An 18414-nucleotide genomic window follows, 5' to 3' on the forward strand; every position below is an offset into this window, starting at 1 on the left:
TGGGAGACCCAGACAGACGTGGAGGAGATCAGTCCACAGAGAGGCAGAGACAGCTGGCATGACATGGTCCCAACTGGAAAGGGATGCCCAGGACCGGGTCCGATGGCGGGGTGTGGTTGCGGCCCTATGCTCCACTGGGGGCGAATAGGACAGAAGAAGAAGAAGATATATAAACAAGTATAGAAAGAGATATTATATAATTGTTACGTCTGACGTGGTGCCAGGTCATTCCAGTACAGATTTTAAGGTGCCTGACTGCAAAATGAAAAGAGCAAATCACTGGCGTTCAAAGCAAGAAGGCATGATGATGTGAGTGAGATGTCTACTATCTGTACATGCATCACCACAATCATTTGCACCTTAAAAACAAAGCTCAGAACTGTCAGGTCAGTGACTTATCTGTGTACATGTCTAGAGGTGTTGGATGGCTGCAACATGTAACAACGGTTTCCACAGTGGCTGAGGTGAGCCGCAGCGTGCCATAGTTTTTGTCTGATGCAGGTGTACATCTGTCAGACACTAGAAGCCTCTAGCTGTGGCGTGCAGGTGTGAGTCAGGTTAAAGGTGAGGTGTTAATGAAGATACACACAGAAACTACTCAGCCTCTTTCTCACCTGGAATACATAGTAAATAAAAAACAATTACTCTCACAGTCGCTTGTTAAGTCAAAGGGAGACAATTACGCAGATAAATGCTGACACCAGCAGTACACTCCCCTTACTGAGTTCTGACTGTCGTGAACGGAACTGTTGGCCCAGACAGGCCCTTCGCTTGTAGGGACATGGGGCTGGTGTGTTAACTAGCATACTTTATCATAAATATAATATAGAATATACTACAATCCCATCTTCACTAGACATTCATTTATCCTTCTATTAGTACCAAGAAGTGGGTGAATGAAATCGTATATATTTCTTAGACAGTATCAATAGTTTCGTCAGCACGTTCATTAAACAGTGTTAATATCTACAATAAATAAGGTAGTTTCTTGAATAAATTAATAGGCAATGATGATCTGAATCACAGGAGCTTCGTTCTAAACTCACTAAGAAAGTTGCATTTCATAAAGAAGTTGCAATATCATTAAGTATGTTAAAGAATTATTGAAATAGAAGTAAAATAGATGATCACACGATCTGACAAATTTCTGTAATAAGTAGTTATTTAAAGCACTCCGAGGGCGCGCAAATACTTTATTAAATAAAATGTGTGTCAACAGTCCCTGCACCTTTCATTCTCGACACACACGAATTCAAACATCACCTGGCACAGAGAGAGGATGACAAGACTAAAGTAAGGATTATATAGATTGTATAGAAACACATTAAGGGTGTGAAGGCCACGGCCAGAGTTAGAACTCGACCATGTGGTAATTACAACTACAACCGACCTCTACATTTTGACCTTTTAAAGATGGCGGTGTTTGTAGGCAAATGTTTAAAAAGCAAAAGTAGTGTATTCATCAGGGAGCAGAGCATCATAGCAATCTCTCCTTTATCTTTTTATAACCGCCACGTCGACAACACAAGATAACGAAGCTTCTCGGTGTCGTCACGTGACTAGCGACGTCGTTTCTAACAGTTGTCTTCCCCACACTACAGACAGTGACAACCTAACGACGACGTCTGTCGAGGTTAACATCGCCGTTACTGGCTTTAAACGCAAGTAGACAAAAGCACAGTTGTGTGTGTTTCTTGCTTAACTCGTTGTATGTGACTAGCACACAAATAATCTCACTGCTTACACTTCTTATGATGTGGCTAACAGTTTTGTCAAGACTAGTATTATTAGTAATATATATTTGCATCAATATTTTATCGTTTTGTACTTTTAACCTTCCATTTAATTCAATATATGACTAAACAACCGTTAGCCATACTACGTAAAAGTTCTTTTCCACATTCTCCACACCTTATTTAACGTTCATAAATACTGATAAATGAAAATAATGTAATGTGATTTTTTTTTCTAAAGAGATTTCAAACAAAGCGGTCTACCAATCACGATGGCTAAACAAACACGGTTGTACCTAGCTGTCATCTTGTTGCTACTTTTCATAACCCTGGAAGCCAGACACATCCACCATCACCATCATCACCGTCTGGCTCAAAGTCCAGAAGTAAGGACATTTCCAGAAGGTTCTTGATAGCTTGAGATGATGAGCCTCTGTAATTGCTACTATAGTTATTAAGATACAGCAACAGGCTTTACAAAGTATATTAAATAATCTACTGTTGCTATGTCTTCTTAAGCAGTTTGTTTATAAATCATTTCAAAAAAGGTTTCAAACTTCGAAGTAAGAAAGTATACATAATCGTAAAATACAAAATTTTTCGCAATGGCTACTTCATCTCCCGGTGGGCGACTTTGACAATCTGACACGCATGCGCTGTGGTGGAGGACCTTAGAAGCAGGAGAGTGATGTGAAGACACTGATTGCTATCGCTGCTGATGTCTGGTGTAAAAGCCTGGTGTCGCTAAAACACGAAGATGCCACAAGAATGTGGTGTTAGCCATTGTGGCCAGCTTCATGTCCAACATCCTCCCTACAGTGAAGACCGCGAGAAATCCAGAGCCTCGCTTGCAGCGGGCAGTGAACTGAGAAATAAGTACATGGAAAGCAAAGTCTGATCCAAAAGCGTAGTATCCGGAGAAACATCCCAACGGCCACACAACTGTCCGTCAACATGTTTGCTTTCTCACTCATACGTGACCACTATTATCCACATGCTACTGTAACTTACTCTTCATATCAACATTTTGAACTAAGAAGAGCAGTTTCAAATTGAGAACGTGAATAATGTTGCTGAGGGCATAAAATCCACTGAAGCTGACAAGGACATTCCATCTGTTAAATAGAAGAAAAGCACAGCCTTTGAAAGACAACTTGTGGACATCTTAAGTTTGTGTTAGTATTTGTTAAAATGTTACAGTGTGAATAGAAGGTCAGTTTGGTACCAGACACTCGTATTTTTGAGTGCAAGATGCAACATGAAAACCTTGCACGCCAGTATTACACTTGTAGATGGATGATGTGACTCCCTTATATCCCTTATAGCACGTCTGATCTTCTTCACTGTGAGCTAGTGTATGTACATTGTGGTTCAACATATGCATCATTAAGATTTTAGTTTATTATAAGGACGAAGGACAGTTTCGTTGGTGGGCATGTCAATTTCAACACGAGAGATATAAAAAGACAAAATTAATGAAGGTAAATCATGAAGGTCGGTACAAGATTCGTAAAATCACCCTAAAGTCTGTGCAAAACAAGCAATCTTCTAGGCAGTGTTGCTCTCTCATTCGTCCAGCACTTTCATGTCTTCATCGCAGACTTAAACTAATCGCTGACACACTGTCCTACACACGGGCATCTAGAGAATGTTGCTATTCTGTGACGCACCGTGGTGTTGTGAGCTGAGAGATTTATATTCACCGGATATAGTAACATTATAATGGTCAATATAGAGATTTATATACACCGGACACAGTGACGTCACTAAAGTTAGTATGTAGTTCCCCTGTGTGATCCAGCAAGACATATATTGTTTGTTAGTTTCACGTTCGCTGATTGTGGGTCACGTGAGAGATGAGGTTACCGTCAATCATGCCATTGGGGCGTCAGTGGACCTACACAAGCGTGAAAAACAGGTGAGCGAATTCCGAATTGAGGAATTAAGTAGGAAGGAACATGGTCGGATGTTCAGAATTTGCTGGCACACAGTCTGTCACTGACCTCAAGGTGTTGCAGAGATGTAACCCAGGGACAGACAACTCTCACTGTCAGTGACAGGCGCTAACACTAGAGCCACCGGACCGCCCGAGATAAGTAGGAAGGAAGAACGTCAGACTAGAAAACCTTGGCAAAGGCTTCCTGCTAGTTATGACGGTCTTATGACGTGTTTTGTTGCTAGTTATGACGGTCTGATGACGTGTTTTGTTGCTAGTTATGACGGTCTTATGACGTGTTTTGTTGCTAGCTATGACGGTCTGATGACGTGTTTTGTTGCTAGTTATGACGGTCTGATGACGTGTTTTCCTGCTAGCTATAACGATGTTCTGATCACGTGTTTGGTTCGGTTTCAGTGCAGCCAGACAGGCCTACCGTGTAGCGGAATTCCTTGTTGCTCTACATCTGACCAATGCACGTTTGACTTTAGTAAGTATGGTGACACACTTGCTGATGTGTCTTCGTGTCACGAGACATTGACACCTCATTTTGAACCTAACTCACACTTGCAAGCTACAGCCTCAGAAAAAAATATGTAGTCATATATTTTTAACATGAGTACTTTCAATGCTTGACATGATTGACAAAGATATAATGGCAGCTTCACAAAAAAAATGGCAAAATTACGTTTTAAAATACGTTCTTAAAATAAAAGAAAAGTTTCCCGTTTCAGACATTACAGCAAGTATATGTTTGTAGAATTCGTTGCGAATATCTTAAGTCTTATATCAAGTCTATTGTGTATCGTTTACACTGAAATGTCCCGCACTGCTAGTGGACATCTCGTTCCTATTATTATGCTTTCTGACGTTTTACTTTAGTGATTTTTGTATTTCCATTTTGCAGATTGGGGCTATTCTTACTGCTCACGTCGCTACATCTGATCACACAGGTAACACTTGAGATTTCTTTCTGCGCATTTTCGTATATATTAAAAGTTTATCCAGGAAAATATAAATAAACAAAGAGATATATAAAGGAGTATATTAAAATTTGAGGATTTAGTATCTTGTACTAAGCTTTACTTAGTTATTTCAAAAATAGTGCAGCCAGAGAGACCTTCAGATCATTTGTCTCATTCATAATGTAGTGTCAAAAGTAACTGATGCAATCTGGTCTGTTGTGGGTGGGTACAACTGCTGCCCTCTAGTTGCCGATTGTCTGGTACTATCTGAAGTCTTGTACATGGCACTGGCACATTCTATTGTGTGGTTGCCTATGTCATCCCAGAACACGGTCAGTGGTGGGTCTTGTGTCCCGTTGGTTGGTCCAATGGTCGTTTATGGGTGACAGAGCACAGCAGCACGGAGGTGTCCAAACTTTAACAACTGCACTGAAAACGGATAAACCTTATTTCCTTCTTTCTTGCTTTTTATCGAGTACTCATCTGAGGATAAACTTCAGAACGTACACTTGCCACACACACAAGACATTGCCTGCCAATGGTGTGATGAAAACAAATAAACCAACAAACCGATGCAATTATTAAACGACTCCATTGACTGAGAAAGATGTCCCTGTCTAAAATAAAAATAGTAATAATAACTGTTATTATTCGGATGCCCCGGAGTGATTCTGTAATTCCTGTAGTGTAACCTGGGACATTAAAGCGTTACAACTGTGGTGTAAAATATAAATGTTACTCAACCTTTTTTTATTAACAATTCTCTGTACTGTTTACAGAAATGACCTTTAATTGCGATCCTGAATAATCGGTAACTATATGTTGACGATATAAATTGTTATATTTGGTTTAGAAACTAGTACAAATAAAACCATTTCTTGTCATCTAGACTATATCTTTGACGATACGTTGAATAACAACTACATCAAAAGTCTTGCATTTTTCTCTCAAACCAACAGCATTGAGGCGGCAAATAGTCCTCGTCGACTTCGACAGAATAACAAGTGAATGATGTCGCCTGCTACAAATGACCATTGGATGCTGGATGTACCCAAATAGTAACAACAACAACAGGGTGCGTCTGCCTACTGTCCGATTCTGGGATGTTAACGAATCGCACGAGTATAAGATCACCGAGTTTGAAGCTGTTTCTAAATTTACTGTGGTTCCATGCATTGAGGGATTTTCACAGTTTTTATTAAGTGTTCTGTTCTATTCAAGAAATTAAAGGAAAAAATAAATTCCATTGAAATGAAAGTGCTCTTCTGTGACTTTTGTCACTAATGGGTATGTGCATGACAAAATGCAAAATTACTCAGCACTGGAAAGCATATAGTAAAACATAAAAAATCGCAAACTGTGCTTGAGAGGCTGATTTGATGAGAAACCTTCTTAAACACAGAAAACTGCAACACAGCTTGCAACATACTAACTCCTTAAATCTGGATCCCTACACTCCTTTTATTCTCTCTCTCTCTCTTTATTTATATATACTTTGTTCTCGATATATTTATCTATATATATATATACAAACAAGTACAGAAAGAGATATTATATAATTGTTACCTCTGATATGGTGCCAGGTCATTCCAGTACAGATTTTAAGTTGCATGACTGCAAAATTAAAAGAGCAAATCACTGGCGTTCAAAGCAAGAAGGCATGATGATGTGAGTTAGATGTCCACAATCTGTACATACTTGCACCACAACCATCATCACCTTAAAAACAAAACTGAGAACTGTCAGGTCAGTGGCTTATCTGTGTACATGTCTAGAGGTGTTGGATGGCTGCAACATGTAACAACGGTTTCCACAGTGACTGAGGTGAGCCGCAGCGTGCAATGGTAGGTCAGCTCACTCTTGCTTACTTTCACCAGCCACCTCCTTCCTTTCCTGGCCTCCCTCCACAATCGTTTTGAGTCGTTGGTTAAATCACATGGCGAAACCAGAAAAGTTAATGAAATTTTGGCAAAAGGGGAGCCATCAGGTAGTGCCTATATGTAGTTGTCAAGTTTCTGTTGCAGGCAAGAAATGTAGAACACAAATGTGAATAAATATATATCTAAAGTTTATTTTCCGATCCAGGTGTACTACTTATAGACAGCAGACACGAATGTGGAATTAAATGTGCTAGCCTTAAATAAAGACCTCACAAAGGTGTAAACTATCGTGGTAAGAAGAGACATCAGCAGTTATCTTACGATTGACTTCTTTAGAGCGTTTTGTGCTGAGAGGGTTTTTCAAACACACGTCCTGTGAAGAGCAGCAGTCAGTGGTGTGAGTACACCGATCGCCGGTCTGGCGGCACTGAAACCATACCAAACCCGTGTCTTGCTGGACCACACAGAGGAACCCCATCTTGACCATCATGATGTCACTGTGTCCGGTGTGTATAAATCTCTATACTGACCATTGTTTTGTTGCTAAGGTCATTTCTAAACAATGATGCTGTACTCAATGACTAATAAGAATTACAAAGCCCCCGTCATATCTAGCTCATCATGTGACAGCGATATTACATCTTTTCTTGTCTTTTACTAACAAACTTCTAGAAAGGTTCTTACTTCTGCAGCAGCCATGGTGATGGTGGATGTGTTTGGCTGCCAGACTCATGGCGAGCAGCAAGCAGACGACAGCTTGGTACAACCGTGTTTGTACAGCCATCGTGATTGGTAGACCGCTCAGTTTTCGACCTCATTAGAAATAAATAAAACAATACTGCATCATTTGCATGTTGTCAATACATCTCATAGTTAAATAATCTCTGTAAAATATGCAAAAAAACTTTTACCAAGTCTAAAAAAATCTGTTGTGAAGTCAAACGAGTATAAACAAATTGAAATTATATTGAAAAGGCGGGTTCAAAGACCAAAATGAAAAAAAATCCTATCTCTAAATAAACAAGCTTAATATTACTCTTATCGAAAAAATGGCTAAGCGCATGATAAGAAGTGTAAGTAGTGAGATTATTTGTGTGCTAGTGTATCACGACACTCACATACAACGAGTTAATCAAGAAACACACTCAACTGTGCTTTTGTCTACTTGTGTTTAAAGCCAGTAACGGCGATGTTAACCTCGACAGACGTCGTCGTTAGGTTGTCACTGTCTGTAGTGTGGGGAATACAACTGTTTATAACGACTTCGCTAGTCACGTGACGTCAGCGCGAAGCTCAGTTACCTTGCGTTGTTGACGTGGCGGTTATTAAAGAATAAAGGTTTAACAGAAATTAAAGGAATAGTGGGTTTCAATATTGGTTATTTTACCAGTTTACATTCCTCTATAAACTTTTTTGAGCGATTTTATTACATTTAAGATGAAGTATACTTGTTAACACACCAGCCTCAAGTCCCTGAAAGCGAGGGATATCTTTTGGCCAAGAATACAGTCCATGTTAGAATCCAGTAAAGGGAGTGTACTGCTGCTATCAGAGCATGTTTGTGCGTAATTCTTTCCCTTTGACTATAACTAACGACTCTGAGAATAATTTGTATTTATTATTTATTTCAGCTGAGGAAGAGGCTGAATACTTTCTACGTCTGCATTTTTTTAAGCTATGGAGCTACTCCTGACCAGATTGTTAGAAGAGTGTAATTTATTCACTGAGAACCTGTTGTCTCTAATATTTTGTTTTTTCAGTCAGCGAGCTTTTGACTTTTTGATTTTTTTCTTTTTTTGGTCTCTAACAGTGCCTTAAAATTTTTTTGAGTTGTATATTTGGACTACTCTTCTCTTTATAGGATCAAAATTGTAGAACGCCAATTATTCATTGTGGATTTTTTAGTATTAGTTAATAAAAAGCTAAATGATTCTCAAAATATATTTTTTTCTGAAGAGGTTTATTTTCTTTCTTTTGTGTCATTTATATTTGTCTTCTTCTATACTGATGATCCGTATTTTGTTGGGCTTAGAGAATGCTAACAGCTGAGAAAAAGGCTGCTGTGTCTGCTATTTGTATGTTGAAGATTTGAGTCTGACGAAGAGAGTTTCAGAGATGACGACTTTTAACAAAAGCGACTGTAGCGCTGGACTTTTATCTTTGAGAGGAAACTTCTATTTTATTATAATTATTTTAATGTATTTCTGTAAAGTGATTTCGCGATTAGTTGATATGTTATTTTGAATAATATATCTGTCTCTTAATTTTAAATTTTCGTTTGTTTTTTTATCTCGCCCGAAGTCGAAGAAGTAGAAGTTACTGGTGACATTTTTATTTAAGCTGCGGTCACTGTCTCACAAGAAACGAGGCCTTCACTTAAGAGGAACTAACATTTTATATTTTTATATTTTGTATTATTGCGCTGACAGATTATTCACCTTGACAGTTTGGGCAATCATCCTGGTAATAAAGTCCTCACATTGAGGGCCGCAAGCTCTCCCGAAATAGTGGTGAACATAATTATAACTTTCCGACATGATTTAACTCTTTTTTCCCAATCATGCCTAATGACATGTTTGTCACACGTTACAAACGCCTTCTCCAAACCTGAACCTCACCCGGGTGCACGGGCAGACCAGTCTGGAAGGACTCAACCTTCATGTCTTTGTGCTCTGCGAGGGTAGGTAGGTTAGACAACTAAACATCCTTTGAGATCTTTGAGAAATCGTGTCTGTCACTGAACATTGAATTCTGGGGTTCTCGCCATCATGTTTGATAGACTTCGTCCTCATCTGTTTGAGTGAAAACGACTACAACCTGTTATAATCAAAGCCAAAAAATTCCTTACATCTGTAGTGTACATCTTGATCTTAGGACAACGACCATTGCAATTGAATTAACAACCTTTGTCTTAAATTATCAAAATGTGAGTCTCTCTCTAGGTTAGAGATTGTCATTGACCACTTGCGGAAAGAAGCTGTTGAATCCAAATACAGGTAGTCCTCGGGTTACGACGGTCTCGAGTTACGTCGTTTCGTGGTTACGACGCTCATTCCGACTTACGAGGTTTAGCGAAAGTAGACTCATCTGATAACTGTTCATCAAAGAAAAGGAAGGCCATCACCATGGAGGTGAAAGTGGATATCTGAGGCAATCTGAGAAGGGGGAAACAGCAACAGAAATTAGCAGGTCATTAGGACTTAGTCGTTCGACTGTCGCTACGATTATCAAGGATAAAGATCCTTGAACACGTGACAGGATCTGCTCCTATGAAGGCGACAGTGATAACAAAGCGTAGTGTACTGTACAATATTTTACTGTACTTATGTTTATTGATAATTATGTAGGGTACTGTGTTAGGATAGGTGTTTGGATAGGCTAAGTGTTTGCAGTACTGTACTGTTATTATGGTACAGTAATGTATGAACGTAGGATCCGACTTACGTCGAAATTCGGTTTACGACGCCGCGTTAAGAACGGATCCCCGTCGTAAGTCGAGGACTACCTGTAGTATTTCTCTCTTATTATATTACGGACTTTTTTTCTTTTTAGCGAGTTCTCTCAGTCGCAGACTGGCTGTTAAGACCTCTCTGTCGTTTGCTGTGTCTTGGTGAGGTTTGTCATATCACCAGCCTTCGTAGCAGATTTTGTGGGTTTATTAATATTTTACAATGTGCTTTCTGATGCTGAATAATTTTATATCTCATTTTTTCAAACACATACTCATTAATAAAAAAAAATTTGCAGGAGACCAGTTTTATTTTGATCGGTATTTATTTCGTCTTTTAATTTCTTGCACGGACATAAGAGTAAATAAATAAAATCTCTGAATGCTGGAAATACAATGACACCTTTGAACTAAGTTTTCTTATGATGAAGTTTTTGTAGACGTTAGAGGCAACGTATTCTGGATGTTACTATGTCTGTTAATAAGTCCGAAGTACTGAAATTGTAATGACTATAAGAAGTAATATTTAAATTATTTCTTTAACTTTTTGTTATGACTGAACACTGTAGGTCTGCATACAGTAACAAGCCATATCATTAACATGATAAATACCAATTTAAATGAAAACTAGACGACAGACGGGGACAAACTTGTGAGTCAAACGCCGTCGGCATCAGCATGAGAGTCAATCTCCAGGTTGAGGTTAAAGGTTGTCACCTGGAATGTTATTCCCAAGAGCTTGAGCGACACACCTGTGAGCATGTACATCGTAAGGTTTCCCGCATACGTAGTGTCTTGACCGATGAGCAGAAATTTCGCGACAGCATCGGTCCTTGCACTGGTGACTGTCTGTGCAAGTCTCACCTGTTGATAGGGCAACGAAATGCACTACTTTTAGGTGCAACTCTTTTCACAAGGATCATCAACAACATACTTCAGGCGACAAAAGATGCTTTCATATGTACTAAGCTGTAAGTTAAAAATAACTCTTCATATTTTGCTGATATAGTTATAGATGAGCTATTTTAAATTACAATTTAAAATTTGTACTGCTGTGAACGATTCAGAAAAAATTATATAACAAAAATTCTTAGAAGCTGAGTAGAAGGGAAATTCCTACCCCATGTTTGTGATGCTTAACAGATATTGTCCAAGTCGCAAAAGAGGACTGACCTACTGTCACTTTTCGGCATCGCAATCTATTACTATTCACCGTTAGGTTGCACCTAATCCAGTTGTCAAACATATTCATACCTGGACAAGCAACAGTCGAGAGAGAAAACCATATTACCTGAGTTTAGTAAGTCCGTTTGACCATCAACCTGAATGGAGACGCAGTGGCCGTTTCTTCCATCTGTAAAGGTAATAATAATGTTCAATGGCTTTCGATGTAATAAAACATGTTGATAAGAGATAGGTTTCTCCTTTATGAGCAGTAGTCATGAAGCGAAGGTTAGTCTGTACCCTGAGGCAGTATGTGGAACTCTAGGGCAAGTGTCTTTTGATATTGTTAAAGTGGTTTCTAGAAGATGTAGATGGTTAGCGGTGGTAAAGATGTCCTGGGGTAGACAAACATGAAGTATAATGACCGCAGGGTCTTGACACCGCTTCACAACTTCGGAAACAAGACGTTTGTCCTTAAGATTCTTTTTTTCCCCTGGGGAAACTTACTTTCGCTTCATACCTACGGCCCCAGATGTGCGCATGCGTACACCGCAGCTGCCAGCATTTTGAAAATAAAGTTCAGTATGATCAGGTTTCTCCCATCATCTCTTCAGATTTTTGCACATTATTTCAGCATACTGATTGATTTATTGAAATTAAGATGTCAAGCAAAAATTGTAATTGAGGAGGACAGTTTACAAAAAATTTAAATGGTGTAACATAACCGAGAATAACAGTTAGAAAGATGATGAAAAGGGCAATGAAAGTGTGAAAGAGAGAGTTAAGTGTGAGGCACTCTGTTTATGTTGATAAGAAGCGACCCAGCAGTCATTCTATGAATTACTTTTGGGTGGTTGGTTAGGCTTCATTGGATCGTGGGGTAGCTTGAGGCACACGTCATTGGAGGAGCAGCACTCGGTAATATCGGTACAGTCCCGCCAGTAGCGGAGCACTGAAACCATACAAAACATGTCATCACAATAACCAGGAGACAAATCTTTTTTCCTCTCAGTTCTAAAATCAACAAACTATCAGGCTGATAGTGGCTGCATCTCTCTCTCTATCTATCTATCATACCCACTCTCTCTACACTGTTTATACATCTCTTCATACCTTCATCTATTGCTTTCCGTTTTACTCTTGTACCTCATCTTATGTTTGTCAGTGTGTCTACACGTACCTCACTGTCCATTGGCTCTTATATTTCATTTATCATTATTGGTCTGGGCACAGAATGCCATCTGTCCTGGTCGTGGCGCTTTATTTTCACAAAAAGTACAATGACTTGTGTGGGCAGGCCCTTATGCTGTATGTAAGCCGTGTATACTGCTATAATATAGTATACCTTGGTGTACAATACATGTTTAGCCAGCTCTGAGACCATCTTTCTCATGCCTACTACATCAGTCCCATCATGCAAACTTCTTTGTTTTGAATCCGGACACGAAACGTGTAGCAAACCACAAACGATGGAACTTCATATCTACCCAAGAAATAGCATTTAAAAATTAGAATAGCTGACGGTAATTTTAAAACATCTTCAAACAGTCTTTGGTTTTCCTAGTCGACCCACCTGTCGAGAATGGCGTACCTGACTCTTTGGATGGTTGATGTGTCTTAGGGACGAAGGAGATAGGCATCACCTCACAAAAAGCTTCGCCCCTCCCCTGAGAAAAGTGTAGTTTGTAACCTCCCTCCCCAGCCATATCAAAAGGTTAAAGCACGACCTGTTCGACTATTAATCATGTGAAAAAAATACCCGACAGGTTTTAAGTGCGTTGTCTCTCTGTATGAACTATCTGATCACGTGACAATTATACTTCAAAGTACTGTGTCTTCCTACTAAAGTTCTGGTATTATTCTTACCGAACTTGATATCTGATATTCAGCTGATGGATCGCGAGGAATCCTCATGGCTTGATATCCCATGACAAACAGGAGGCAGGCGGCAGCTTGGTACACCACAGTTTGCGCCCTCATTGTGTTTCGCTGACTACCTTGGTTAGGAGCTTTTCTGAAGAAAAAAATACAAAGACACTATCCGTACTAAACGAAGAATAAAATCAAATATAGAAAACAGAATTAGGAACCAAATAACAAGAGCAAGACTGAGAGTAACATGATATGGAATAATGTGGAGAAGATCTTTTTAAGTCTGAAAACTCAATGTTTGGTCAGACCTGTATGAATCCTGTATTTTAAAGGTGGCTCAATACACAAAACAATTGTGCAAAAATAAAGACTAGTAATACTGTTCTTTAAAAAAGTACTAAGCACTTTATAAGAGCTGTAAGTGTGTAGGCTGTTGCTCTGCTGGGATGGACGGCCACCGACACAGACCAAGCTCACACATTAAGAAGGTAAAGAATTATTTTACTTGAGCCAATAATCATGGATGGAGAACTTTACCTCTTCAGATGTCGTTACCCCAGCTGCTCTCTTGCTGAGGTGGCCAGAAGCTCATTTATAACAGAAAAACGACTTCGCTGGTCACGTGGTGTCATGACGAGGCTAAGTTGAACTGTCGACGTGACGGTTATTAAAAGGTTTACGACACGTGACCAAGTTAAAGCCATAGTAGGATGTAATTTTCTCCCCAGAGAAATCAGGCTTTATTATTATTATTATCATCATCATCATCATCGTCATCATCATCAATATTATTTATTTATTTCTTATCAATATTAATCAATTATTAGCTGATGTCCTTCTGTCAATAATATTCTATTTCTGTACTTCAAAGGTTGTTTTATTTGTTGTTTATAGCTATATCACTTGCAAAGTGTGTTCCTTCACTTCTTTTCGCCCTAATGATATAATCTATTATATATAAAATTTATATGATGCCAACCAACAACATCGTCAGTCAGGGTCAAAGGATAGAACTCTTGGAGAATAGAGTAGCGATTAATCTGACATAGGCAGTTTTGCGAGAGACGCAGGCACTACACAGAAAATACCAAACAAAGCTTCCTGCACAGGTCCAGGTACCAACTCTCTACCTCGATCCTCCTCCTTGGAAAGACAGAACAGGGAACATTACCATCTGCACCACAGTTCCTCACCTCACAACAAAGGATGAGCATAGTGACGTGAGCAAGAGAGCCCTGACGCTAGCCATGCCAGAAGAAAGGTACCCCCAGGAATCATGGATAAGGGCCTACACAGACGGGTCAGCCACAGACGCTATCCAGAGGGGAGAGGCCGGCGTGTACATCCAGTTCCCAAATGGACAGAGGCAGGCAGCAGCAATACCAACTGGCCTCCACTGTACAAACTATAGAGCAGAAGTAGAAGCCCTGGTCCACGCAGCAAATATCATCAGCAGCAGAGCAGACCATGACAGCCAGGTCGTCTTCCTGACCGATGCTCTGTCGGTGCTGCAGCAGTCAACATAACAAACTGCCAGACCTGGAAGCCGCGCTGCTAAACATCAAGTGCCTCAGAACGGCTCTGCAGTGGATTCCATCACACTGCGGGATAGATGGGAATGAGGAAGCTGACAGGATGGCTAAGTTGGGTGCAGAGGACGAGCAAGAAGACAATGCAGTCAACATGTCAGAGATGAAAACCATCATTAAGTCTCTGTACAGGCCACAGCAACCACTGGACAGTTACCATCAGCTGTCCAGACCGGACCAGGTCGCTATCTTCCGCCTCAGGACCGGGCACAACAGGCTGCTTCACCACCTACACAGGAAGTTGCACCTCGTGCCGTCCCCGAGATGCTCATGTGGAGAGGCAGACCAGACTGTAGAACACATCCTACAGGACTGTAGGAATCTCCGTACCCTGAGGAAAGAGACGTGGCCACAGTCGGAGACCCTGCACAACAAGCTGTACGGGCCAGTGGAGTCTCTACAGAAGACCACCAATTACATATCAAGAGCTGGTCTCCAAGTGTGAAAGAGGCGAACGACAACAAAAAAAATAAATCTGACATGGCTGATGGACCCAGATTTTGGTTGCAAATTCCAGGGTTAGTGTTCTGTCCAATGATGGACTGCTTACTACTATGTACTATGCACCATTAAAGCAATTAAACGCACGGAGAAGACAGTAAAATGAGGTCTTGGTGAGATATAGAGGGCTGAAATCATACCAATACAGTGAAACCTCGGTTAACGAACATAATCCGTTCTGGAAAGTTGTTCGTTATCCGAAATGTTCGTTATCCGAAACAGTTTTTCCCATAAGAAATAAAAGAAATAGATTTAATTGGTTCCCAGCCCCTAATGACTCGTTATGTACAACTCTGACGTCTGTACGAGTGGCCTTGACCTGTGCATGCTGATGTTTGTGGGTGTGTATCTTGAGAATGGAAAGGGTGGATTACTTTGAATTCGGCAAGTCTTATCTTGAACCTATCATTATCTGGTATCATTAGACATTATTCCATCATTAGTTTTGTACTTGCATGTAAATCTTTCCAAAGTTAACGTACAAACAAATAACTGAAGAATTTACAGAAGATCTTCGTAAGGATGTTTTCTACATCTTAAAAATTAAAGTCTTTTTACGGGTAGGACTTTCCGACTCCGGTAGCCTCTGTGTTTATTTTCTTGTCTGTGAATATTTTTACTGTTAATGTTATTTGCGTAGCTATGATATACTTTAATGTGAAATCTGTATGAAAGACTCCTACAGTCATTCAAACGTTAAACAGCGCTCCGGCTATGAAATATTTCTCAACGTGCAAGAGACATAAACTGAACCTGCAATGCCAACAACTATACTGAAATCATTAAATTCCACACACTCCTCTATATTAACATCATTAAATGCCACACATCATTAAATGACAGTTTTCTATGCAGCAAGAAAGCTTTGTGACTCCTTTTCAAACGAAAATAAAATCCCTCAAGTAGAATTTGACAGAAGGTAAATTCTGCTCCATAACGACAGATGTTGCTGGTCTCGGCCATCTTGCAGACAAAGAAACCCTCCATGCTTATCATCACTTGGAAGGCAACAGGCGGTCAAAATGTGTTGCTGGGTGCACGAAACTTATCCTCCTCATCATCATCATCATGTAGAGGAGGTCACTTCTCGATTGTTCCTTCTCCCGAAAATTCAAGGGTCCCATAAAGTTTACTGAGATAGACTTAGTAAGCAGGGTTCTATCTGTATTACTTTCTTATTTTTCTTGTTGTTGGCTGTCCAAACTCTTGCTCAAAATCCAGCTATCCCAGATATATGCATATACAAAATAGTATATGAACTTCATACAGTAGTACAGCAGTATATACCGTAAAACACAAGGTGTATACACATACATAGAAGTATGTGTACTACATATACACAGCAGTACACTGAACATGTTTAGCCTCATATAGCCTATCGCACTGTTAGGGAAAGACTTCTCTACAGACTTTTCTTTGGAGCCATGATTGAGGATTATCTTATTTAAATATCTTATCACTAAATAAGAAGGATGCACACAGATAAGGAACGACCGATCGTAACTGTGTCTCGAGCGCGAATGATGACATGCTGGTCGGTCACGTGTGGTTCACGTGGCTGTTCGTTATCCGAAATTTTGTTCGCTATCCGAGACAAATTTTTAACGAATGTTTTGTTCGTTATCTGAAATATTCGCTATCCGAGGCGTTCGCTAACCGAGGTTCCACTGTACTTCCACTTTACCCTGCTTGTATTTACTAAGTTCTCGGTGTCTACGAGATGAACTCAACCAACATATTCATTTTTATTTAAATTACTTCTACGAGAATGACTCATCTTCCTGTACATTATGTCCACGTCAGCTTACGTGCGTGTGACAGCGGTTAGCGATTCCAAGTTTGTGTGTACAGCCTCAGGTTAACCGTCTGATGTCAACCTCTTTCGTAAATATCTGCTGCACACATAAAATTGCTGGAGTGACTTACACGTACCTGTGCTAAAAGTGAAATTTAAAAAACAAAAAAAACGTTTTTCTTGACCTGGGAGACCACGATTTTACAGTCCAGATGCCATCTGATACCACATAAAATCCACGCTGCTGCCTGCAGGATATTGGATTATTTCTCGTGACTCACTTCAATTATAGCAGTGTACCATCTGGTCTTGCACAAGATTTCTTGTTGAAAGATGCTGAGTCAAGGTAGCTCCAACCTCCACAGTCGATCAGTACGTGGTGAAGCCATACTGCAGGTCAAAAATACTCCCCGTTGGCTTAACAGCACATTTCTCCATGTTCTTATTGACAACACATTACCTCCATGGCAGTAAAGCCGTGATGTATATATAAGTAAGCATTAGTCCATCCATGAACCTTTATTTTGTTAGTTTTTTTCTTTCCTGACCACTTTCTTTTCTTACTTTCACCTTACCATTCCTAAATAGCCGGACCGTTCCGCTTTACATACCTAACTAAACAAGAAACAATCAACAAGAATTCAAATTAAAAAGCGTTAAAATAAGACATTTCTTGTTGGCAGATATGGCATGCAAAACCTCTTCGATGGATACTCTCAGTTTTGTTTGTTTGTTTTGTTTTGTTTGTTTTTTTTTTTTTGTTGTTGTTTTTTTTTTGTTTTTTTTGTTTTTGTTGTTTTTGTTTTTTTTTTTGCTTTTTTTTTTTTGAATAGGTCGCCTAGGTTTAGAAGGAGTAAAAAGTTTTATTCAGACTGTTTCAGAGACTGAGCCTAGGTTGGAGTTTGAGCTTATTTCGTGCAATTTTGTCCAAAAGGTCTGATTTTCTAGTGATTGTATTAATGGTACAAAAGAAACAGTTCTAGCAGTGATGCAAATCACGAACTTCATGTATCGTATGCTTTGTATGCTTTATAGCATGATAAGACTTTTGGCTATAAGTGACATATTACCTTTAGACGGCTGTCTGCATGATTTAGAAGTGTGAAATTAAACATACTTTGTTCACTGTAATTTACAGTCCAAGACAAAAAGTACTCTCTCTGTATAAACTGTTGTGCACCTGGCAACACCGCCCATGTGGAGGCTACCTGTGAACAGTCGTTCATAGGCAGGTCAACACGAGACAAACCAAAAACGTATAAAAACGGTAAAATGTCAGAAGAAGTAATAGATAATTCTAATGTTTGTCTGTTAAATAATTGTCAACCCAATCATATTTATTGTCAGGCCACAATCTACTCAGTTTCAGCCATAGACCTATCTGTGTGTACCCTGAATCAGTAGACGTACAATGGGAGGCTTACTAGGTGACACATCAGGGAAAGACTGCCTGCCATCCATAGTGTCCATACCAGACTCTACACCGAGGTGCAAGCACTGACTGTCCAGGCTCTACGTTACGTCACACGCT

The 18414-nt window shown here is 39.7% G+C and overlaps 2 long non-coding RNA genes across 3 annotated transcripts; one reads left to right on the forward strand and one right to left on the reverse strand.

The window, feature by feature from the left end:
* The first annotated feature begins 1558 nt into the window (after nucleotides 1–1558).
* LOC112556244 lies at nucleotides 1559–5891 on the forward strand. Of its 2 annotated transcripts, none has more exons than XR_003097677.1 (5): nucleotides 1559–1712; nucleotides 1975–2119; nucleotides 4087–4159; nucleotides 4577–4622; nucleotides 5594–5891. It is a non-coding gene; the product is annotated as an uncharacterized LOC112556244 (long non-coding RNA). The 2 variants fall into 2 exon arrangements; XR_003097678.1 differs by having other exon boundaries at nucleotides 1990–2119.
* Nucleotides 5892–10269: 4378 nt separating this feature from the next.
* On the reverse strand, nucleotides 10270–13646 carry LOC112557182. The gene is made up of 5 exons (XR_003097912.1): nucleotides 13536–13646; nucleotides 12993–13140; nucleotides 11971–12078; nucleotides 11254–11316; nucleotides 10270–10826 (listed from the first exon to the last, which is right to left on the reverse strand). It is a non-coding gene; the product is annotated as an uncharacterized LOC112557182 (long non-coding RNA).
* Between the last annotated feature and the right edge of the window lie 4768 nt (nucleotides 13647–18414).

This window comes from Pomacea canaliculata, linkage group LG2 (genome assembly GCF_003073045.1).
Source record: "Pomacea canaliculata isolate SZHN2017 linkage group LG2, ASM307304v1, whole genome shotgun sequence".
In the NCBI taxonomy this organism is placed as follows: domain Eukaryota; kingdom Metazoa; phylum Mollusca; class Gastropoda; order Architaenioglossa; family Ampullariidae; genus Pomacea; species Pomacea canaliculata.